The sequence below is a fragment of the Canis aureus genome, chromosome 32 (genome assembly GCF_053574225.1).
Source record: "Canis aureus isolate CA01 chromosome 32, VMU_Caureus_v.1.0, whole genome shotgun sequence".
NCBI classification, from domain to species: domain Eukaryota; kingdom Metazoa; phylum Chordata; class Mammalia; order Carnivora; family Canidae; genus Canis; species Canis aureus.
In genome coordinates, this window is record NC_135642.1 from 17,545,068 (window position 1) to 17,559,115 (window position 14,048).

The window sequence follows — 14,048 nt, forward strand, 5'->3', positions numbered from 1 at the left end:
TCCTGCCTTGTTAATGTTCCCCATTCTCACTGGTGTGAGGTGGTATCTCATTGTGGTTTTGATTTGTATTTCCCTGATGGCAAGTGAGGCAGAGCATTTTCTCATGTGCATGTTGGCCATGTCTATGTCTTCCTCTGTGAGATTTCTCTTCATGTCTTTTGCCCATTTCATGATTGGATTGTTTGTTTCTTTGCCTTTTTTTTCAGTTTTGTAAAGATAAATATAAGACTGAAATTATAATTCTCTAAGAATTTGGAAAATACAGTGGGGATGTGGAACAAAATGACATGGGACATTTGAATGTGGGAAAATTTTCTCTCTTGGGAGAAGTAGATTTTCTGGAATGCTGAAAAACTAGAGGTAGAGATGTAGTCAGAAATATTTGGACACTGAATATACTTTTACACCTCAGCTGTAGATATGGCCTCATTGTCTTTGAGTTTGTTGGCAAGAGCCCAATGTTTAAAAACATTCAGGTTTCAGTGAATAAATTTAGTGTAATCTCTTCTAGATGGAGATGTAAGCCTCAATTATAAAAGACATTGGTGTAGCAAGAATAGTTTCACGTCTGGTAAGACCCTACGTTGTGTGTGGACAATGCCACTCAGCCTTGCTCCCCCAGTGGGGCTCTGTAGTGGGAGAAAAATCTACTAAAATGCGTGGTTTTTGTTCCAGCCCCATGTGTCACCTCACTTCCATTAATATATTTTACCTGTGAGGAATTAAATGGTGAAGTAAATCTAACCATATAAGAAATCTCATGTGTGTAGTTCTCTCCTACTTGCAAGCCTCCAGGAACATAGGTTGCACAAGTGAGACCAATGACATGGTAGACTGTGTTGTCCTGTCTTCTCTTCTCAGGGCTAGGTTTTCTGGTCACGCTATTACACAGTTGTTTGGGAGTAGGACCACACTAATAAGGAACAAGGCATACTACTGGGAGGATTCCAGAAAACATCTTATTGACTAAAATAATTGATTATGTTAGTCTCAAGGAGTATATGAAATGAGTTCTGAGGAAAGAGAAAGAGTAAGAAAACTTGGGAGACGCTTGCAGTGCTGATAGCTTATTTCCTCAAAATCACCCACCAAAATCCTAATAAGAATGGATATGCCTATTCACCTTCTCGGAATGTTAGGGCAAAAAAATTCTGTTTGGGAAACACTGAACCAAGCTTGTGCTTGCAAAAATATAGTCCCAAACTCCAAAAGGCAGACTTGTGTAGACAAGCTGGGGTGCCTTCTGGAATCCTAGGCTGCAGGGTGGGTGGGTGATATATGGCAACAATGGTTCTAAATCTCAGCAACCTTGTCCTTCCAGTGTGGTTTCTTACTGCTAATAAAGGAGCAGCCTGTCTCCACCTGAAGGATTTTACCACCTATTTAGCTGTGAATTTGGAGCAGAAATAACTTAGGAAGAATCTAAGAAATGTGGGCTTTAACCAAGGGATGCCAAAAGCCTGTGGGAATAACATAAGATCAGGAGCCTAACCAAGCAGAAAGCAACAATCTTTATTATAAAGCAAAGAGCAACTGAAAATTGAAAGGCATGAGCTATATCAACCAGTTATAGATACAGCAGGAAAGGAAACCACACAGAAGGATGCCATGTGGAAAATGTTCTGTGAGCTTCTTAAGGAAACATAGAGCAGAGAGCATGGTGCAGAACTAACATCCTACAGGCTAATTCTTGCTGTCAGGTTACGATGCCTTGATTTGCAGTGATTGTCAAAGACATGAAAGTCACTGGAGTTCATCCCCACTCCCGCACTTCAAATACATCTATCCTAGTAACTTCACTGACAGCAAATAAGGCAACATTTCCTGCCATGCTCTGAATCTGCTGCACTGGGAGAAAGCTCTGCCACCCAGCCACTGAGCATCTGAAGCTTTGCCATTGAATATGGTAGCTTATCGGATGTCCTTTGCTGCTGCTTCTTCTGTGACAGAATTATGTTTAAGCACAAGCAAGCATAGTATAACTGGGGAAGGATGGGGGCCCTAAGGAAAGCCTTTAATTACCTCATAATTTTGCATGTGGCCAGTATTATAGTCGTGGGGTAAGAGCTTATTTGGCTGCAGTGAAACATTTTATCTTAGTGACAGGATAAAATACATAAAACAAAAACTCTATACACATCAGACAAGTAGCTGTGATTTCCTAAAGAAATGGCATCTTTAATGGACTGAAAGTATGTCTTCTCTCACCCTCAAATTCATATGTTGAAGCCTACTCCCCAAAGTGATGTAGCAGGAGGGGGTCCTTTGGGAAGTGGCTAGGCTTAGATAAGGTCATGAAGGTAATGCCCTCATGATTAGTGTCCATACAAGAGTCACCAGGGAACTTGCTCTCTCTTTGTGTTCTCCATGTTATGAGGTTATAGGAGAAACTGGAAGTCTGCAACCCACAAGAGGGTTCTCACCAAAACCTGACCCTGTCAGCATTCTGATCTCTGGTTTGCTAAGTCCAGAATTGTGAGAAATAAATTTCTGTTGTTTATAAGCCACCCAGTCTGTTGTATTTTCATTATAGTGGTCTGAACTAAGACAATATCTGAAAACAAACCGTCCGAAATATAACCATCAAGTTTGTGTGTCACTTTGGGTCTTCAAATAGGGAGATGAAAACTAAAAAGCGTTCTTAGACAGGCAGTTGGACTCTTTTTACTCACACTTCTGACATCTTTTCCAGCACTCCTTCGCCAATTCTCTGACACCAACTAGGTGTTCTATAATTCAACTCAGCTCTGTCACTAACTACCCAGACTTAGCTTAGACCCTACCAGTTAAGGGTTCAGTTCCACAAGACTGCCTCCTCTCAGATGCCACTCACAAATGGGATGCCCAGGATACCCACACTTCTGTCCGGTCTATTGCACAATTCAGGGTTTCTCCAACCCTTCCCCCATGCTGTCTCAGCTTCAATAATTTCCTAGAATGTCTCACAGAACTCAGCAAAACACGTTACTTACATTCATTGGTTTCTTATAAAAGATACAACTCAGGAATAGCCACATGGAAGAGGTACATAGGGTGAGGAATGGGGGAGGGGACACAGCTTCCATGGTCTCTCTAGGCACATCACCTGCCCAGCACATCAATGTGTTCACCAACCCAGAAGCTCTCTACACATCATTGCTCAGAGTTTTTATGGAGGTTTCATTTTATATGCAAGATTGATTATATCATTCGCCACTGGTGATTAACTCAATATGCACCGTGTGACCCAACTATGGTCAGACCAAGTCTCAGTAACATGGGGTACCAGGTGCAGCTTTGCAGGTGGGCAGAAGTCTAGTTCTCCTTAGGTGCTGTTCTGTGAAGTGTCTGCTGACTGATAAAAATTATCTTACCAATTGAAATGTTATTAAAAACCCAAATACATAAAACAAACTCAGATATTTTTAAACATTTTATTTTGAAATAATTTTAGATTCACAGGAATTTTTCAAAAATAGTGCAGAGAGCATCTCACATAACTCTAAGATAACCTCAAATATCAAAACTGGGAAATTGGCATGAGTATAATCTATAGGACTTATTTATTATTAAGGTTTAGTGAAACCTTGTAAATACTGGCTTGAATAGCAGAAAAGGTCTCAAACACTACTGGTTTCTTAGTTTTGAAATGTTTTGATGCCTATCCCGATACTCTCCTATACTATTCCTTAGTTAATAACCAACTGAAGGGAAAATGTTCTTGGAACAAGGTTCTTTATTTATAATAATGGATATAGATTCATGTTTCAAAGAATATTATTGATAATTTTGTGTTTGTAGGCTAATACCTCATATAATTTGATTAGATAACCAGCTTATTTTTTTAAAATTTATGATCTGACAGATTTCCTAGAATTAGAAAACATCCCAGTCTTCCCTTCTAGTGTTTTATGTGAGTGCCTGCATCATTAGTACTATCTTCAACCAGCCAGTGACTTTTACGGAATCCCAGAGGGGAGTTCTCAGGAGTGCTGCTGTGTGCAGTATACTATACCGGGTGCTCAGCCATGGACCAGAACTGTCATGACAAATACTTTCCTCCACATTGTTCAATTTCCTCTCATTATAAATACCTGGAGGGCTGCTTTTATCTCAGGCTTTTACAAAACATTTTTAAAAAGTGTTAACATGAATTAATCCCTCAAACTATGGTATATATTTAGTATGCATAATTTTTATATAAAGTCAACCTAAGCATAAATATATTCAGCAAGTTACAGGGACCGTGCAGATAGCTAGCTCTACTGTGGGAGATAGGGCCTTAAAAATGTCATAATAAATACTCCTTAGGTATTTGCTATGTGCCATACATTACCACGTTTAGTCTTCCTGGCCTATCTATGGGTAGATATTATAAATTTTCTTTTATAAATGAGGAAATAGAGGCTTTAGGAGAGTAAATTGTCCTACATCACAGAGCTAATAAATGGAAGATCCAAGATTTTAACTTAAGTTGAATTTTTAAGAAGTCAATGCTTTTAACCAATATTAATAAATTCCCACAGGATATTGGGGAACCCCTTATTCTGGAGGGGCTAGATAGTCTCCCTGAGGCCCAAATAGGTTCCTGCTTATCAGGGGAAGTCTGAGAGCACATATTGATCGAGTGCATGTACTCTTCTGAGTGTGTCTCAAAGTCTCAAATTCTCTTCTTACAAAAACTATTCAAAAATACGATTTTAATTTCTTTTATTTTAAAAGATTTATTTATTTATGAAAGACATAGAGAGAGAGAGAGAGGCAGAGACACAGGAGGACGGAGAAGCAGGCTCCATGCTTGGAGCCCGACCTGGGACTCGATCCCGGGACTCCAGGATCGCGCCCTGGGCCAAAGGCAGGAGCTAAACCGCTGAGCCACCCAGGGATCCTCCGATTTTAATTTCAGAATCTTTTCCCCCGACTACTACTAACTCACCTATATTTCTTAGGCTTTTCCTAAATGCTACTGCACATAACAAAGGATTTTAGAAAATATTATTTCTTTCATGTTTTTTTCAAACTGTACTGCCCACTGCAAACATTACTGAGTCATCATAGAAAGATATTTGATTTTTGTCACCAGTTACTATCACAAGAGCTCCTAAAATCCTTAGGACTTCCTAAGTGATAAGGAAGATAGGAGCATTTTTTGTTCTGTTGTGATTCTTGGCAGTGCTAGATAGCTTCAGGATGGGGACTGGTCACCAACAAGACCAAGCCTTGACTAGAAGTTTGGAACTTGGGATGCCTGGGTGGTTCAGCGGTTAAGTGTCTGCCTTCAGCTCAGGGTGTGATCCTGGAGTCCAGGGATCGAGTCCCGTATCGGGCTCCCTGCGTGGAACCTGCCTCTCCCATTGCCTGTGTCTCTGCCTCTCTCTCTCTCTCTCTCTCTCTCTGTCTCTCATGAATAAATAAATAATTTTTATTTTTTTAAAGAAGAAGAAGTTTAGAACTCTCAGCCCTTTGTCCCAATCTGTGGAGAAGGAGAGAAGACTGGGAAAGTTAACCAGCAGTAGCTAGTGATTTAGTAAATCTTGCATATAAAATGAAACCTCCATAAAAACTCTAAGCAATGATGTGTAGAGAGCTTCTGGGTTGGTGAACACATTGATGTGCTGGGCAGGTGATGTGCCTAGAGAGACCATGGAAGCTGTGTCCCCTCCCCCATTCCTCACCCTATGTACCTCTTCCATGTGGCTATTCCTGAGTTGTATCTTTTATAAGAAACCAATGAATGTAAGTAACGTGTTTTGCTGAGTTCTGTGAGACATTCTAGGAAATTATTGAAGCTGAGACAGCATGGGGGAAGGGTTGGAGAAACCCTGAATTGTGCAATAGACCAGACGGAAGTGTGGGTATCCTGGGCATCCCATTTGTGAGTGGCATCTCAGAGGAGGTAGTCTTGTGGAACTGAACCCTTAACTGGTAGGGTCTAAGCTAAGTCTGGGTAGTTAGTGACAGAGCTGAGTTGAATTATAGAACACCTAGTTGGTGTCAGAGAATTGGCGAAGGAGTGCTGGAAAAGATGTCAGAAGTGTGAGTGAGTAAAAAGAGTCCAACTGCCTATCTAGGAATGCTTTTGGTTTTTATCTTCATAGGACATATCATCTATTTGAAGTTCTATAGACATCATCTATTTGAAGTACTGTAGATATTAAGTAGGCTGAAAGGAAGACCTGCCCCTGTACTAAAAGGTGCTCCTCTTTCTGGTTTTCCATTGTTCTAGCTACAGCAGCTTGGGGTAAGAGGTGGATGTTTTACTCTTTCATATTCATTCACTGTTCCATAGGGTTGACCTAGATTCTGTGCAGCCTAAATCTCATACAATTTGATGACTGCTCCTTAAGAAATGTAATACAAAAACATCTTACATTTGAACAACATGAACACATTGGCAAGGCTCCTCCTTTGTCTTAGAAAGAGGCCCATGTAAAGGTGGAGCTCAGAAGCTTAAACTTCAATAGCTTCATGGTGTAAACAACATTAACTTCTTTTGGGTAATGCTGATCTTCTGACATGACAGAGCAAAGAGAACATGGAAGAGGCATAACATTGATTTCAGAACCTAAGAATTCCCTAGAGTAGTGGGAGGGAGAGGTCAAAGCAAAGGGAATAGAAAGCACCTGAGGCAATACCCAGGCTCTAGCAATGTCCCTGGCACTCAGTCGGCAATGTGATAAATGCTATTGTCTGCATAAATGAGCACAGACAATTTCCTTGATGGGTCTCACAGTAGATTCATTTGACTGAATAATTAATTAATTCTGCATCAGTGAATTATACAGTTTTTAAATTAAATCTTTTTTATAAAAGTCCATATTTGTCTATTTTAAACATGAGGCTAAGACTTTGACTCTGTGATCATTCTCTATATCCCCTATATCCAAGATGTCAGATTGGTGTCCTTGCCACTTCGGAACAATCAAGTCCATAATAGAGATCTGCAAATCCACATCCAAATATGATCAAACATGTCTGATATATAGAAGGACATGGTGAGCTATGAAGTACCTCTGTCCCACAAAATAATGCACTCCCAGAAAAAGTGGATTATGTCTGAGGTTTAAGATATTGTGGTGTCCAATTTATTCACAATATGTTTTCAAGGCAAAAATCCAAGGTTGTGTAAGAGGAGGGATAAAAAAGAGGAGGGATAAAAACAGCATTTGAAACTCAACAAGCTCCAGATCATTTTAATCAAAATTATTTCCAGTCACTGTCACTTTTGAGCAGCCTTTTCTGCCATGAGGCATCAGGCCAATGCAGTCAGGTTCCTGACAGTTCTCTTCATCAATCCAGGAAATATATAGTAGGCCATTTGCACCATCTGCTGCCCAGGTGCCAGTCATTGGAAGGCAGATAGGAACCCGGGAAAGCATGTTGAATGCCATTTGGAAAAAACCTGAAACCTGCTTTTGGTGGGGGGGGGGAACAACAAAACAAAATTGGGAGCATATTGAGCGTGAGAAAAACAGAGACTCCATAAAAAGAGCACTAAGAAAGCAAAAATAGATGTTAAACCTCTAACAAATCAAATCAAAAGAAATTCTTCTACTGCCTTTTAGCCAATTTGATATGATTTCTGCTTTTGGAAATCATAAGAAATATAATATTCCCCAGGCATTTTGTAGTGGTTGATATTATACTCTTTATGTGTATAAATATCTCCTTATAATAATATTTGTGTACCCCTCTTTTTTTAGAATGGGAACATAAGGGAAGAAGTCCCTGCTACAGGATATCCTAATCCTGACCTCACCTCAGGCTGTAACAAATCTTCACTGCAGTTGTTCTTCTGAAATAATTATGGTCTTTATTTAGGGACTGTTTGAAGTGTGATTTTTACAAGTTGGTGTTAGAAATGCTGGCCGCCTTGGTTTCCAGCGATGTGGCCATTTCATCTGCCACAAAATGAGATTGTCTTACTTTTTAGGAATACAATACAGTTGTCTGAGAAGTTTTCAGACATGGCAGACCTCTGATGGAATTGTGCCAGATTATATGGAAGAGTCACAGTATTGTCTGTCTTTGTGTACTGTTCAAGTATCCACGTAATTAATGCAGTCGAAGCAGTTAGTAACACTCATCATATCTTCAGCACTGGAATAAGACTAGAGTGTGTGGTTAGTAAAATTTTCCCTTAGCATCATTTCATCTTTTTAGGGCTGCTTCTGCTTTTAATGGGACTCATTCCTCTCTCACCTCTACTTACATTTACCTTCCCATAGAAGTTGTTTATCTATTGGTTTGTTCCAAGGAAATCTTACTTGGGGCGTAAGAGAGATCATAGAGATCTAGGCTATGTTTCTCAAACTTGAGTCATATATATCATCTTTTTTTTCTTTACATCTTTTATTTATTTATTTATTTATTTATTTATTTATTTATTTATTTATTTGAGAGAGAGAACCAAAGAGGGAGAGAGCCCATGAGCCGGGGGAGAAATAAATTCTTAGAAACATTTTTTCTTTAAAAGTAATTAATAATAGTGTATTGTGGAAAACCTATTATAAGTAACCACCATTGGAATTGGAGTTGTTGCTTTGAATATATATATATTTTTTTCCCAAATGGCATATTACATGTGTATAATTCTAGGGTTATTTTTAAAAAATAAAAAAGAGCTTTAAATACACTAGAATCCTGTGAATCCATTTAATATGTTGACAAGCCTATCTGATATCCCCGATGTTGGCATGTCTTGATGTCAAAATGACCATTATCCTACATCCACCACTGTATAATGTATAGTCACCACAGAGCTTATAATAGTTATAAGCATACCAAATTCAAAAAGACTTGAGCCATAGCACTGAGGAAAATATTCACAATATGAGAATCAATTTGACTTTAGCAAAACAGATTTTCACATTAAATTAATGTTGTTAATTTGACTTTTATTGGTTTTGTAGTTCCTTTGTATTTAATGTGTAAATTTGTCTTTGTTGTATTCATGGATAACAACCATAAGCAGATGGAGCTTATACCTAGCTTTATGTTTAGAAATACTTATGTAACTTCATAATAAAAATAACTTCAGCTCATCTTCAAGATCCAGAACTACTTTTTTATTCTTTAAAAGATAATGGGGCACCTGGTGGCTCAGTCAGTTGAGCAACTGCCTTTGGCTCAGTTCATGATCCCAGGACCCTGTTTATGTTTATGTTTTTATGTTTATGTTTTCTTTTACCTAAAAAAGTTCTACATACATTTAATTATTAAAACAGAATGTAACAGATGCCAAAGCTAAGACCTGTTATAAACATCTGCATTTTTTTGCAACTCTGTAGTAAATCTTGCTCACTGCATAATTTATTCCAACCTTTTTTGTCAAACTTTCAGCAATATTTCTGAGTCTTCCGAACATCTTTGCAAATAGAAGAACACATTTTAGTTTATTTCCATATTGCTTTTCATAAAATATTATTTCAACCATTTTTACTATATCAGGAAGAACATGTGGTTGCCCAATGGTACACAGCTTTTCCTTTTTGATTTTTTTTTTTTTTTTTTTTTGCTGCTAAGCAGGAAACCTTAAAATCAACTTCTAAATATTTATATATCAACATGGATGGAGTTGGAGGGCATTATGCTGAGTAAAATAAGTCAATCAGAGAAGGACAAGCATTTTATGGTCTCATTCATTTGGGGAATATAAAAAATAGTGAAAGGGAGTAAAGGGGAAAGGAGAGAAAATGAGTGAAAATATCAGTGAGGGTGACAAAACATGAGAGACACCTAACTCTGGGAAACAAACAAGAGGTGGGCAGAGGGTTGGGGTGACTGGGTGATGGGTCCTGATGGGGCACTTGGTGGGATAAGCACTGGGTGTTATGCTATATATTGCCAAATTGAACTCCAATAAAAAAATAAAATAAATTATCATGAAGTTTAAAATTTTTTTAACTTTGAAATAATTATACACTCACTAAATATAAATTATAGACTCCTAAATTATAGAAATTTTGAAAAATAGTCTAGAGGTCCCATGTAACTTTCACTCAGCTTCTCTCATGGTAACATCTTATATAACTCTATTATAACATCACATATCAAAACTGGGACATTGGCATTAGTACAATCTGCAGGCCTTATTCATTATGAAAGTCGAGTGAAATTTTGCACAGATGAGCCCGCATATATAATGACCTGAAACATTACTGAACAAATAATTGAGGAGTGTGTCATGATCTGGCTGCTTAGTTTGTGAATGTTTTCCTGCCTATCATGATGCCTTCATAGTATCCAATACCTAATCAACTGGGGGAAAAATCTGTATTTGAGGCAAGGTTCTTTATTATAATGGATATTAATCATATTTCAAACAGTTTTATTAATAATTTTTGTTTCTAGACTGAAATTTTGTGTAATCTGATTAGAACACTTTTAAAAGTTTGATATGTGCATGACAGTCTTCCTAGACTTAGAAAATGTGTGTGGCACCTGGGTGGCTCAGAGGGGTAAGCATCCAACTCTTGATTTCAACTGGGGTCATGATCTCAGGGTCCTGGGAACAGTCCTGCATAGGTCTCTGCATTAAGTGGGGACTCTCCTTGAGATTTTCTCCCTCTCCCTCTCTCTATGTTCCTCCCACTGCCCCTCCTCCAGTTGCACTCTCTTTCTCTCTAAAATAAATAAATAAAGCCTCAAAAAAAAAAAAAAAGAAAGAAAGAACATGTGTCAGTTCCCTCCTTTTATTGTTTTATACTAGTGCATGCACGAGTGTATTAACTTTTATTTGGAGTATTTAATTAAAATTAGATATTTTGGGCACCTGGGTGGCTGCTAAGCATAGGTCATGATCCAGGGTCCTGGGATTGAGCCCCACTTCGGGCTCACTGCTTGGTGGGGAACCTGCTTCTCCCTTTCCCTACTTGTGCTCTCTCTCTGTCAAATAAATAAATAAAATCTTTAAAAAATTAAAAATAAGGGATTTGTGCAGTAAATCTACTTAAGTAGGTAAATGTATGTTACATGAATTGCTTAATATAAAAGAATGATTAAGAGTCCAATTATTTCTCTCCCTCTACCTTTATGTTGAGGAACTCTCTCTTCCTTCAGGATCACCTCATATATTTCAGGTGACACCTAACCTATGACCTTCTTGTAATAGACTTTAAAAAATAGGACTTGAAGTTAAATACTGAATAGATCATCCTGTGTCCCTACTGGAGGTTATGAATTACAGTTCTAAGTACTGATCCACAAGACACAAAGTCTTCATCTATTTATTCCCTTCACATCTAGCCTCGTTACCTCATATTCACAGGCTCACAATTCCAAACTGCTATTAACTCATCACATACATCTTGTTATTTCATAGCTCCTCCCCTTTATAAATATGTTTCTATACATTTGGAGCTCTCTTCCTTTCTTTACTAAAGAACTTCTTTTCTTTCTCTGAAAACCCAGCTCAAATGTCCCTTCTTCCAAAAAGCTTTCTCTTTTCCTTTCTCTGTATTACATGTTTGTTCCGTGTGAATCCACTGGTGTACTGATCTCACCAGGCTGCAGTTTGTTTCATTACATCTCTACTCAGTAGAGAATAGGAGCTGTCTTATTTTTTCTCTATCATTGTTTAGTATTTTGGATCAAATTGATATTAGACCTGATCTTTTCCCCAAAACAATGGTTTGTCTTCATAGAATCCTGACCACTTGAACCACATGGAACCCAACAGAAAAAGTAAAATGAAGGTGTAGATCAGAGTATTTGCTATTACTATTTTTAACCACAAGGATTTTCAAAACTGATGCAACCAGAGAAATTTTAACCTGTAAATGAAATAAATTTTTCTAGGATGAGTTCAGTTATATTACTATTATGAAAGGATTATGAGAATAATAAACATCATTTCCTCATAACATTCCAGCTTATTGTCTCCATTGTGAACTAAACGGCCTATTATTTTCTTACTCATAAGGGTATAATGAATAGCTCCTAGGCATTTTGTGACCCTGACTCTATAATCCCCTAGAGATCCTACGCTGTAGTGCAGCCTCCAGGACTGTAGAGCACATTATATGGGGGAGAGAAGAGGGAAGAGTCTCAAGTTAGACTTTAAAAACCAGACTTAATGCTTCCATGTCCTTTGTGAAATGAACCAGAGGGCAAACATTTCTCATTTCTTTTCTTTCAGGAGGATGCCAAACTCTTGTTCAGCAAAAGGGGAGAAGTTGCTTTGGGGTTTCCTCTTCTCCTCTAAGATTTGTTTCATAAAGGAACTATTATAGGCTATAGCTAAAATTTCCCCATGCATATGCCTGAGTGTGCAAGATCTTTTAGTTGTAATCTTCTGCAAATGCCAAATTACCTGCCAAGTTTTATGGTTAATTGTTATGTTTACATACTTTTAATTTATAAAATGTTTATCTTTGGTGCTCAAAGGAGAGTTATTATCTCTGACATCCCAGTGGCCAAAAGAATATAGTCAGAGGCAGTAGAGAGTTAATGTAAGAGAGGAAGTAATGGAGAATTATGGTAGATGAAGCTTTGATTCATTTATCCTCAGATAATCCATCACAGACTTGAAAAAAAAAAAAAAAACGGAGGGTATTAAAACAAGGAAGACAGTTTTTTTCCTCACTTAAATGCTGGTTGTTGAACATTTTCCAGCTTATCATTGGGAATAAACTGAATTAAGATGACAAAAGATGTATTCAGTACCAAGGAGTCTATAAGAAAGATTGTCTTTCTTGTGTTATTGTACCTACTGTATATACTATTATTTACTACAGACATAATAAGTTATGTCTTTACCACACTACAAGTAGCAGCCAGGATCCTGGAAGGGAAAAATACCTCGTTATTTTTTTTTTAATCAGAACGTAGAGCATGGTGAATAAAAACAAAATAAAACAAAAGTGCAAATAAATAATAGTGGAGAGTACTCACTAATTTTAGCCTGAAGAAGACAGTGAAGGGATTTATTATCAGAATATGCTACACAAGCAAAAGCTAAAGAGGTCCATCACCGCTCAATTGACCTTTTTTTTTTCAATTGACCTTATAATAAATGTTAAAGGAATGTCTTTAAGCTGAAAAGAATGGGTGCTAATTAGTGACAAGAACACACTGAAAGAATAAAACTCACTGGAAATGTAAATATATAATAAAGGTAGCAGATTATAAAGCTAGTATAAAGGTTAAAAGTCAAAAGTAGTAAAAATAACTATGATTACAACAATTAGTTAAAGGATAGACAAGATGAAAAGATATAAAATGTGACATCAAAAACAAAATATGGCGAGGGAGTAGTAATAATATTGAGCTTTACAATGGGATCAAATTTAAGTTTTTGTCAACTTAAAATAGACTGCTATACATATATGTAAGCCTCATACTAATCGCAAGGCAAAAACCTGTAGTAAATACACAAAAGATAAAGATAAAGGAATATAAGTATAGCACTAAAGAAATTTATCAAACCAGAAAAGAAGAGAGTAAGAGAAGAAAGGGACAGAGAAGAACTATAAAAACAACCAGAAACCAATGAACGAAATAGCACTAAGTATCTACCAACAATAATTTTAGGTGTAAATTGACTAAATTCTCCAATCAAAAGACAGAGTGGCTGAACAGATTAAAAACAAACAACAAACAAATAAAAAACAAACAAGCCCCAAGCCCCATGTATGTGATGTGGACAAGAGACTCACTTTAGATGTAAGGACATACAGAGACTGAAAGTAAAGAGATGAAAAAAGATATTTTGTGCAAATCCAAACCAAAACAAAGCTGGAGTAGCTAGTATTATGTCAGACAAAACAAACTATAACAAAGATTGAAATGAGAGACAAAGAAAGGTGTTACATAATGATAAAGGAATGAGTTCAATGTGAAGATACAACATTTATAAATATTTATGCACCAAACATAGGAGCACCTAAATCACCTAAAGCAGATATTAACATACCTAAAGGGAGAAATACATAGCAATATAATAATATTAGGGGACTTTAATACCCTACCTACATTAATAGATAAATCATCCAGATTGAAAATCAATAAGGAAACATTGATCATTGATCTTAAATAACACATTAAATCAGATGGACTTAACAAATTAT

General features: G+C 37.2%; 2 long non-coding RNA genes across 3 annotated transcripts in view; one reads left to right on the forward strand and one right to left on the reverse strand.

The window, feature by feature from the left end:
• The window catches only part of LOC144303159 (uncharacterized), a 49,661-nt gene that overhangs the window by 15,212 nt on the left and 20,401 nt on the right, over nt 1–14,048 (forward strand). The gene's annotated exons all lie outside the window — the stretch shown is intronic.
• Nucleotides 7,167–14,048, reverse strand: part of LOC144303160 (uncharacterized) — a 69,236-nt gene continuing 62,354 nt past the window's right edge. The window contains exon 4 of one of the 2 annotated variants that reach the window (XR_013370181.1): nt 7,167–7,388. This is a non-coding gene — a long non-coding RNA (uncharacterized LOC144303160). Of the gene's footprint in view, nt 7,392–14,048 lie in introns of both variants that reach the window. The other variant, XR_013370182.1, reaches the window with a different exon arrangement.